The sequence below is a fragment of the Suricata suricatta genome, chromosome 4, assembly GCF_006229205.1.
Source record: "Suricata suricatta isolate VVHF042 chromosome 4, meerkat_22Aug2017_6uvM2_HiC, whole genome shotgun sequence".
Taxonomy (NCBI): domain Eukaryota; kingdom Metazoa; phylum Chordata; class Mammalia; order Carnivora; family Herpestidae; genus Suricata; species Suricata suricatta.
In genome coordinates, this window is record NC_043703.1 from 24,470,118 (window position 1) to 24,481,057 (window position 10,940).

Consider the following 10,940-nt stretch of genomic DNA (forward strand, 5'->3'; position numbering starts at 1 on the left):
CTTCCCTGTTTAGTACGTAATGGCATCCCAGTGTCTCCTGAGAATATCACTCTTCTACATCATCTTAACACTTAGCTATTATTTTCTCACAAAATCTTCATAGTGTCCTGTAGGAGAGGCTGATATCTTCTTTCACCTTTTTTTTTCTTTGGCTATATTTAAACTATTTTTCTTCTCTTCTTCCTAATGTTCACCAGGCTTGAATATCATTTAATGAAAATAGAAGAACTAACTCACTCTACTTTGTTATTCAGTACTGACCAGAGATACTGTCTCTCACCTCACAATGATTCTGTTTTTCTGGCTAACTTTCATTTTTCATAGCAATACAGATCCTTTGAACTCAATGGCAAACAGCCTAGATGATTACAATTGACCTTATCAATAGCTAATACTTGAATAAATTCAAATGCAGGGAAGAAGCTTTCTATTAATTTTTACCTTTCTAGTTCCCTCCTTTTAGTGTTCTCAACAATTATACAGCCTTGCAGAAATATCCAATTCCTTTAATAACTTCATTGCCCTCATTTTTGCTTAACTTGCCTGTTTAGTTGTTATAGTGTATGCCTACACTCTTAAAGCCTCTGTCCTCTCTTGCTGCATAGTCCTTACATAACCACAGCACCAATCTTGTTGAGAGTAAAAGTCTTAGTGTGTGTCTACCCATCAAGACAAAGCATGAATCAAGTACTTACAAATAGATCATTTACCATGTAAAATGATCCAAGAAAAGTGGATATTGATGAGTACAAAATCTCAAAGGAGAAAACTTTTGTTTAAAGATGTACTCACACTTATGTTACCACTTGGATAAGTGTAACTTGATTCTGTGCATATGAAGAACCATGTAAAATATGCCTCAAATAATTTATCTGATAGATGGAAGAGGGGGCATTTACCACCAATACCCATAGTAGTCAAAGACTTCTCCACAGGGGAACAATTCCTCTAAATTCTAGGTTGTGCATTAGTATCACTAGTGTATCAGACTGAGTCTTGCAAGCCTTTCCAAGGAAGCCACCCAGGACATGGTGTAAAATTTATGTAGTGCTGATGAGAAGAGGGAGTGCAGATGAGATAAGGTTAGGTGAGGTGCTTTTAGCTAATATGTGCATGAAGTTGAATTCTAAAAAAAATAATTGCTTGAGTAAAATGCAAAGATGATATGGGAGTGGGAAGGGGTTATCATACATTTTTCCCTTAGCTTGTTCAGAACTTTTTATTAGGTCAAGATCATTATGAAGACTGCCATAGATTATGCGGTTTTTAATTCTGAAAATAGAATACATGATGTTTAGCAAAAGAAGCTAATTCCAATTGCTGCAGCTGGACTCACTTAAATTAATATTCATGATCTCTCTCCCATTGAATATCTGGGATTCTAAACATTTGTTTCTAATTCCATTGTATAGAAATTACGGTAGTTCATTGTGGTTATCTGGGTTGTCTAACCTTCACATATTAACTTGTTTATTCTCATCTTAGTTCAAACACCAAATGATAGGAGTTTCAATTTTCAGTGTACCTCTTCCTACGTTCAGTGACAGAAGTCCCCTTCTTGGAAATCAGACCTACACTCTAGCAAAGTTCAAGTTTTGGGGAATAAAAATTTTAGAAGAAAGAGGAGACAATTTTTTCCTTCTCTTAGTTCTTAGACTGTTATGTGTTGCATCCTTTCTAGAGCCATTAACACATTACATCAAGTGCATTCAATGTGTATATTTCATGCTGCAGGAGAAATACTTGAGCACTGCACATGATGCTGTTACATGCTAATATCTGAGTTACAGATTATGTGGTGGAAATATTTGTTCTTGATTTTATCATTCTGTTTTCTCCACCACTTCTCTGTCCTTTAATAGGTCTCTTTGTCTAATTCAATGATGTGAGGAATCATATTCTGGGAAATACTGACATCTATAAACGTTCAGTTGATGATCTTGTTAGAAGTACTGTAAATAAGGAAGGTAAATCCATATTCAGAGAAGGCGTGAATTCCAGTAATGATAAATTATCTTCTCACTGGTCAAAGGAGTTACATGTGATCAATCTGCTACCAAGTGACTGCCTGGTCTTCTTATAACCTATAATATTAAGGGCTAAATGCCAGTTACAGTTAAATGTTAGTCTCTGCTATTAGAATGTAAAGCCTTTTGGCAGCAGTAGACACTGTAGCAGCTTTGGAAAATGGAGCCCTATGCTTTCAGACAAATGCATAATTTCAATCACCATGACCACTGTGTTCATGAACCTATTATAGCAGCCCAGGGTGGTCAAAGACTCTGGCTGGCATGTATATAGAAAATCATCCTTTTATTTGTTTGTTTAGTGTCTCCTCAGCAATAAATGTTTTCGGCTGCACCTTAACACGAGACATAAAAATCATGTGTTCATCTACATACCTTGTCCTCAAAAGTCTGAATGTGAAATTATGATCTAGTTCCTTTTAGATCACTGACCAACCAACTCAACCACCATCTTCTCTGTCCCAGATCCAGGGAACATACACAGTTTTGGCCGCTTCTCCCTCCATACAATATAAATGTGTACATTCACTCTGGATATTGGGAGGATATTGTTTTCATGAGTCTCCTTCAAGACATTCTTGATTTTAGTTAACCTTAAAATATTTTGCTAGGCCACTTGCATTGTAGGCCTTCACTGAGTGTCCTCTTTTCTTTCAGTTCATTTCAGAAAAGCCATCATAAGTACATGTCAACATACGTGGAGAGGCAGGAGTTCAAAAGAAGTACAGGGCATGGGAGTCTAAGCTATCTACCCATGTAACTTATGGCCTCCTAGCCTTCTCTGGCTGATCTTGATAGTTAAATTCAGTTATATGCTGGATTGCTGCTCATTATACATGGCCACTTTCTTTACTGCATCCAGCAACACTTGTGTCATGGTGTCACTGGTGGTTCCAGTTATAAAATCCTCTGATGCCCTAGAATCAGCAAATTCTTGGTCTCTTATAGGGTGAACAGAACACTAAAAGTTTCCTTTCAAATTATCAGTAGTTCTCTTCTGTGGAAAGCATGACCTTATATGCTGTGATAATCCTATTGGACCTTTTCAGACATTACCCAACAAACTAGTGCTATACTATCATTTGTCAGCTGTGTCATATTATTTCAATAGCAGGACAACTTTAATTATATGCTAGAGTTGCTGAAGAGCCCTCTTTCTCTAGGACCCACTTAAAATGATTAGTATTTTGAGTCACTCATTAATTGTTTTAAGCAATATATCCTGGTATCCTAGTTGTTTTCTCTAATATTTAAGAGAGACTCACCAAGTTCTGTGTTCTCTTAGTGGTAGGGAATACGATATGCACAATGATGCCTAGCTTAAAGGGCATATCCTGTCCTGCCTCATATGACTGAATACCTAAAAATTCATAAGTTCAATTGGTACCTCAATCTTCATGCCATTTATTTCTTACCATCAGGTACACTTCTGTATTACTGGTTAATCTACATTATTTGCAACCCCCTGCTTATGAGACAGATCCAGTGAGTGTTATTGATGATGTGGACTTAGGTGAAATTTTTTATGAATGACAAAATGACCCAGTTTTTGGTAGACCATATAGTTACAGAATCAGGATGGTTAATAAAGTCTGGAAGCAGTACAGTGTATGTGGAAAGCTCACCTTGTCATTTAAAAGTCAATTGTTGGGGGTCCTACTTATTGTTGGAAATGGAAAAGAACAAAACAAAACACCTGATTTGACAGATAAGACTGAAATGTCAACTGCCTGGTGCTCTATTCAACTCTGACAATCAAGAAACAAACAAACAAAAAACAATGACAATATCAACAACAAGAAAAACAGAAGCATACAGAATAAACTGCTGGTTAGCAAAAGAAAGGAAGTAGGAGATGAGCAAAATAGTTGAAGGCAAAATAGTTGAAGGGGATTAAGAAGTACAAACTTCCAGTAAAATAAGTCACAGGGATAAAAAGTACAGCCTAGGGAATATAGTCAATAATATTATAATATATTTACCATGGTGAGCATATTGTAAAGTATAATAGTTGAATTACTATGTTGTACATCCAAAAATAATTTAATATTATATGTAAACTGTATTTAAATAAAAACTTTTAAAGACCTAAAGAAAAAAAGATATCTCATGAGTCACAACATCTGGTGTTATGACTACCACTTGACTAAATTTAGTATACCCTACAATTGTTATGATACATTATCCTGCTAAAGATCAAATAGGTAAATGAATTAGAGAATAATAGTATCTATATTCCCGTGTCTTTTTAAGTTTGTGAAGATGGCATTAATCTTTGCAATTCTTCCAAGGATACAGCAGTACCTTGGATTGATTCACTGTCTTGGCTTAGGCCTGGAATTTCAGGGGATTTCAATTGGCCCTTCCTCCTACTCTGACTCAACCTCAAATCCAGGTAACCAATATGAGGGTTTTCTTTTCAGATATTAAGTATATGTATATTATTTATACTCTGAAAGATAGGAAGCATGATATTAGGTCTATAAATGTACTAGATCCACTTTGGAATGTACTTGGTTCTATTCATTATTTAACATCTACAAATCACCAATTTAATCCAGGGGGCAGTGATTGTGATTACATTTCAAGTACCCTGACATCAGTAACAGCTTAGATCCTAAAGCTGAAAATTCTTAATATTTTGATGTTCCTTCTCTCCCAACAATTAATTATTATGGTAAATCACCATAGGTCCCATAAGTAAGGAAGTGGAGAAATATTTATTGTATATACTTGCCACATCCTTTCTAGGTCTTTTTTTAAAGAGTCTCATTCTTCACTTTAATTGGTAAGCTTTAGGGTTGTAAATTGGCTTAGGTTAATAAATTTTTTCATTGAGTGTCTCTTGTCAGCCATATCCAGCTGTTAATCTATCCCTCCTCTAGGAACACCATGAACCATTAGTAACTACCAGAGACTCCTGAAGGTCAAAGGAACTTTCTTTTCCCGTTATAGTAATTTTAACTCTCTGCACTGCCAGCAATATCTGCCTTTCTGAAATCCTGTACCCACTGAGACCAGGGAGCAAAGTTCTATGATAGCATCACTTACAGTTAATCATATAGTTAATCATAATCTACAAAGGACACCAATCTTACGCCTTCCAAAAAAGCAGGTGCCACCTTCCTCAGCACTTTTCTCATTGCCTTGATGAACTAACTGATGGCCTTCTGTGTCCTAAGGAGAAGAAGTTGTGGAATCTCTGGTCTCAAAGTAAGTCCATTTTAACATTTCCATTTTTATGATCTTTCTCAATTTTTCCTCAATAGTCTGCCAAAGCACTATATCTCCACCCATTTATTTTAATTAATCATGTTTAAAACCTAAAAGTCCATTAGATAGGTTATTAAAATCAGTGTGAAATACTGTACTAGAATGTTAAGTCTAAACTTGTGTGAGAATGCTACCTCATCAATTAATTCTCTCTTAACCAGCATCTTGTCATCTCTTGCCTACCACGCTTAGCAGACACTTTGACACTATACCCCTGGTTTCATCATCACATATTGGCCAAGAATAGTGACCCTGGTTAATGATCTGAGGGAAATGAGAACATCTTAAGGGCAGCAAATGTTTTGATAACTTAATTCAGATGGTACCTGCAGAGAGTTTGAGGAATTTGATTCAGAAAAAAAAGATACCACCACAAAGAGAGGAATATATACAAGCCTACTCCATTACATTTTTTTTTTCAACTTTCCATAGGATAGGAGGAGGTGAAATTTCCTCAGGAGTCTTTCTATTGAGATTTTTTCTCTTGTGTTTCTCTTGTGTTTTTCTCTGTTCTCTCTCTCTCTCTCTCTCTCTCTCTCTCTCTCTCTCTCTCTCTCTCTCTCTCTCCATCTTCCTTCTTCCCTTTCTTCCTTTTTCTCTTCTTTTCCCTATTTCTATTTCAGCTCTCTTCCTCACAGCTTCTACCCAAATCCAGCTACCTAAAAAACATTGTCATATGAGTGCATTCTAAATTTGCATTGCTAAAGATAGATCTCCTAAACATCAATATAATCTACAAGGGTTTAACAGATAAAGATTATTGTGCAAACTTGTTTCCCCTTCCCGAGTCTTCTTTATTCTCATTTAGGACATTAGCTACATCTGAACCACTCATTTAGAATAATCTATTTGATAATGTCCACTCAGGTATATAAAAATCTAACAGAATTTTTTTCTCTTATGTTTTAATTTAGTCCTTAGTAATATTCAACATTCTTTTAATAATAGTTTAATGAAAACATGTAGCTACTATGGATCACTTAGAAAATATTAGAAAATAATAACAGTAATTGATAGTTCTATCCCCCAGACAAAAATAGGCTAAAAATTTAGTTTATTTCATTCTAGCTCTTTTGCAATTATGTTTAATATGTTTCTGTGTATGTATGTATGTACGTGTGTGTGTGTATGTGATGCATGTTTATAGTATTTTCCAGCAAAATATGTATATACAAATACAAGTAAACTTATTTTTGAATAGTATAGATTTACAGAAAAGTTGCAAAGGTAATATAGGGTTCCCATATACCCTGCACCCAGATTCCCTTATTGTTAAATTCAAATATTACTATGGTAATCTGTCAGAACTACTGAACCAATATCGATACCTGATTATTATTATTATATGATTATATAATACATATTATTATATTATTGTATTGTATAATCATATATAATATATGGTGTATTATTATAATTATTATCCATTATTAATATTCTCTAAGTTTTTATTTAATGTATTGTTACTGTTGTGCTAGCTCATCTATGAACACCACATTACAGTTAGGCACTGTACCTCCGGAAGCTCCTCAACTTAGACTTTCATTTCATTTGCTTGATCCTTTTTGAAAGTACTGCTCAGATGTTTTATAGACTGTTCCCAACTCAGGGCTTGTCTGATGACAAGCAGAAGGGGATGATATATTTTGATATAAGTATTTTATTATTATAATTATAAACAACTTATATAGTTTTAAATTTTGTTTTATGGGAATTCTACCAGGATATTGCCTGTTCATAAATTTCCCCCTCTTTATGTTTTTTTTTTCCTGTGAATCGTCTATGTATATCCTTCACTCATTTTGTAATATTTTTCTTAACCTAAGTAAAATTTTAAAAAACCTTTTAAATAATTTTAGGTTTATAAAAAAGTTTCAAAGATAACATAGAAACTTTTGTCATTCTCTCACTCATTTTCCCATGCTGCTGACATCTTACATACCAGGATATATTAATCAAAAGTAAGAAACAAGTCTTAGTATATTGTTATTAACTAATTCCAGACTTCATCAAGATTTCATCCAATTTTCCATTTAGTGCTCTGTTTTGTTTCAATAATGCAACATAGTACATGATATTGCATTAATCATCATGTCTCTGTATATATCCTCTGGTCTATGACAGTTTCTGTGTGTTCTTGCTCATTCTCTCTCTCTGTCTCTCTCTCTCTCTCTCTCTCCTAACTCTCAACCTGGATCCCTGAGTGCTGATGTTGAGAACCTTAGTGCTATTATCGGGTTACAAATTTTCTCTTCACTATCTCTCCAAAATTTAGTTGTTTGAATACAAAGAGCAGAATTATATGTGGCTTTTCACCTAGTTGGCAATTTAATGGTGTTCTTTCTTTAGTATTATTGATTCTCAGGCCAACACTGACTGATCATCAGTGTACTTGGTGTGGCACAAATCAGCCTAAATGGCAATGAGAAAGAATGAAATCTTGCCATTGGTAGCAACATAGATGGAACTAGAGGGTGTCATGCTAAGTGAAATCAGTCAGGCAGAGAAGGACAGATACCATATGTTTTCACTCATAAGTAGAAAAGGAAAAACTTAACAGAGGATCATGGGGGAGGGGAAAGGGGAAAAATTGGTTGGAGAGAAAGAGGGAGGCAAACCATGAGAGACTCCTGAATACTGAAAACAATCTGAGGGCTGATGAGGGTAGGGGAGAGGGGAAGGGGGATGATGGGCATGGAGAAGGGCACTTGTCATGATAAACACTGGGTGTTATATGGAAACCAACTTGACAATAAACTATAAGAGAAAAAAAAGTTAAAAAAATAAAAATTAAAAAAAAGATTTTGAATGGTATAACAGAGTAAAAAGAATCACAAAGAACAGAATTTAAAGAATTATGTTCTGCCCTATTTATTATGACTAATTAGCTGTTTCTTTTTAATAAACCTAGTTAAAATTTCCCTTTTCAATTTCCCCACCTGTCTGTTCAGTACACATGTATTAAATTACATTTATTACCTAAAACTGGAATGAAATAACAATAATGATAATAATCACTGACTTCAATATCATCATTTATTGAGGACTTTCATTTGAGCAAACTCCCATTAAAACAATGAAGCACTACGTGTGAATAAATACATAGTGTGCATGTGAGGATATTAATTCATATACTCACCTGTTTTCTGGTAATAGCCTCCCATTTATTTTCATACAATTTTTTAGAAAACATCGGTTTCTCTTGAATGTCAGTTATGTAGGTAATTTTAATTATATTGGCACTATTACATCTCACAGTTAAATATATGCACTTTGGACCTTTAGGTGGGAAGAAATAAACCAAGCATAATGATCCTTGAGGCTAAAGATATTTATTACCTCTCCTTTACAAAACCACAGTGCAAGATGACAAATGAGCCCCATGCAAAGAAAACATATATTTGAAATAAACTTTTAAATTGAATTACTTCATGGTTGCAAATAAAATTGAAATATAATCTCAATTACCCCAGCACTCAGTTACTAATATATCAGTGAAGAGTCAAGTAAGACAGTACATAGCATGATACTGAAAGTACTTAATTATTTTCATTTAAAGATACTTCTATAATGGGACCCTGTGGAACCTATTCCTCTTATCTCTGCCACTGTTATATGGGTTCATAATGATACTATTTGATTTAATTTGCCAGGGGTAATGGTGAGCCCAACAGCTCTAATCATGGAGACACTCTTTGACATATGTGATCTGAAGACAAGTTGGCTGTGACATCTAATATACGGCTTCAGCTGATCTAGCTGGCTAAGTGCCTCTTCTGCAGTCACCACTCCATTTGCTTCCCTCATACAATGAAGTATTTAATTTGACATGATCACCTCAACTAGAAGAGGATCTAATTCCCCATTAAGTATCTCCAAATAAAAGTTCCCTTTCTGACTTCAGAGAATCTTGACTATGACTTCTAAGACATTCTTCAAATTAAATTTGAGATGGAATTATCAGGGACATCCATTTAAAAAAATATATAATTGGTTCTCATTTCATTCTTCCCTGTGTGATTAGGTATAAAGAAGAAACATATTTCAAGCCTGACATGATGATGATGATGATGATGATGATGATGATGATGGTATGTTTCAATTAGTGTTTTTGTCCCCGATGCATCATTTGTACTTTTCCACTTTAGCATATTCACAGATATATCCATTAGCACCGAGAGCAAATATAAGGAAATCTTTCTGGATTGAATGTTAAATTTGGCAAATTTATTCCTGCCATCAAAGTCAGCTTTCTTAACCTATATCATCAGAGTGCCAGAAAAAAACATCAGGGTGTTCAAAAGGCACCACAGACCTAGAGTTCCTATTTGTGCTAGCCTCCTTTTTTACACTCAAGACATCCTTAACCTCATTGTTCCTGAAGCTACTAACATAATCATATGAGTAGATATTTTCTGCAAAGCTCTTCGGTGCAAACTCTAACATAAGGCAGGGATCATTAATTTACTCTCAGGAATAATGGGAACAACGTCTCCGCCTATGATAATTATTGGAAATTCATCAGCATGTGCAAGACAAATATTTCTCCTTTTATCTCCACATTCTAGTCCCTATTCTTCCTTCTACACTCTCTGAGAACAAGCAAGGTCAACCTTCTCTTTCATAGAAAACTCCTCAAATATTTGAATGCAGCCAAAATGTCAAGACAGCATTTTTTAAAAATTTTGTCTGCAAAATCACAAAAGCATCTAGCTCATCTTTCATAGTTCATACTTTTATTGAAAATAAGTTACTATTGATTTTTAAGGGCAAGAGCTTATTTATTCAGACACAGATGTAGCTCTTAACTTCAAATCTCATAAAGCTTAATTAAAAAAATTGAAATGAGACAATCTTAAGGTCCTGAATGTATGTGGTTTTATGGGATATTTCAAAAGTACAAGGAGAAAAATTATTTTATTTTGTAATTACATCATATTCAGAGTTTACACCTATGAATATTTGTATTCCAGGTAGTTGTTATTTGAATCAATTATCAAGAGAAATTATACTTGAGAATTTAGTCATCCATAAAATGTTAATTTGTCTTTAATCTGATGAAATGGCTGAATCACATATCTCATACTTATTTAAAGGATACCATCACTGATCACAAGTGATGAATGAATTTTACTATGTGTAGAAATCATATCACCAATACACATTTCTATAAGAAATTAAACAAAATAAAATGTAGAATTGTTCCAAATTATATACATCTAGATAGTTACAAGAGAATTAATAATCACTCTGAAGATTTTCTCAAAGGAAAAAAAGTATAACAAAAGATAAAATCTATATAAACTGAGAGAAAACTATAAAATAATTTCATTCTTCATTTCTGAATGTGAATATTGTGTGATATTACTAGAAAATGTAATCTTTCTGTGGATAAGAAAAATAGACAAAAGTTCAGACATTACTTATATAAAACAAGACAAAAATAATGTCTCTATACTTAAATTATATTGGTATGAGAAGGTAAATGACTGAGCTCAAAGGAAGAGACCACTTGTGTTAAGGAAGAGAACTAAGCCTGTGATAATGTTGTATAGAGCCCAGTTTCTGAGTCAAATTTTTCATATTTCTAGCAATATATGTCAATTTGGAATATATGTTGGATTGTTTGTGTCATCTTAA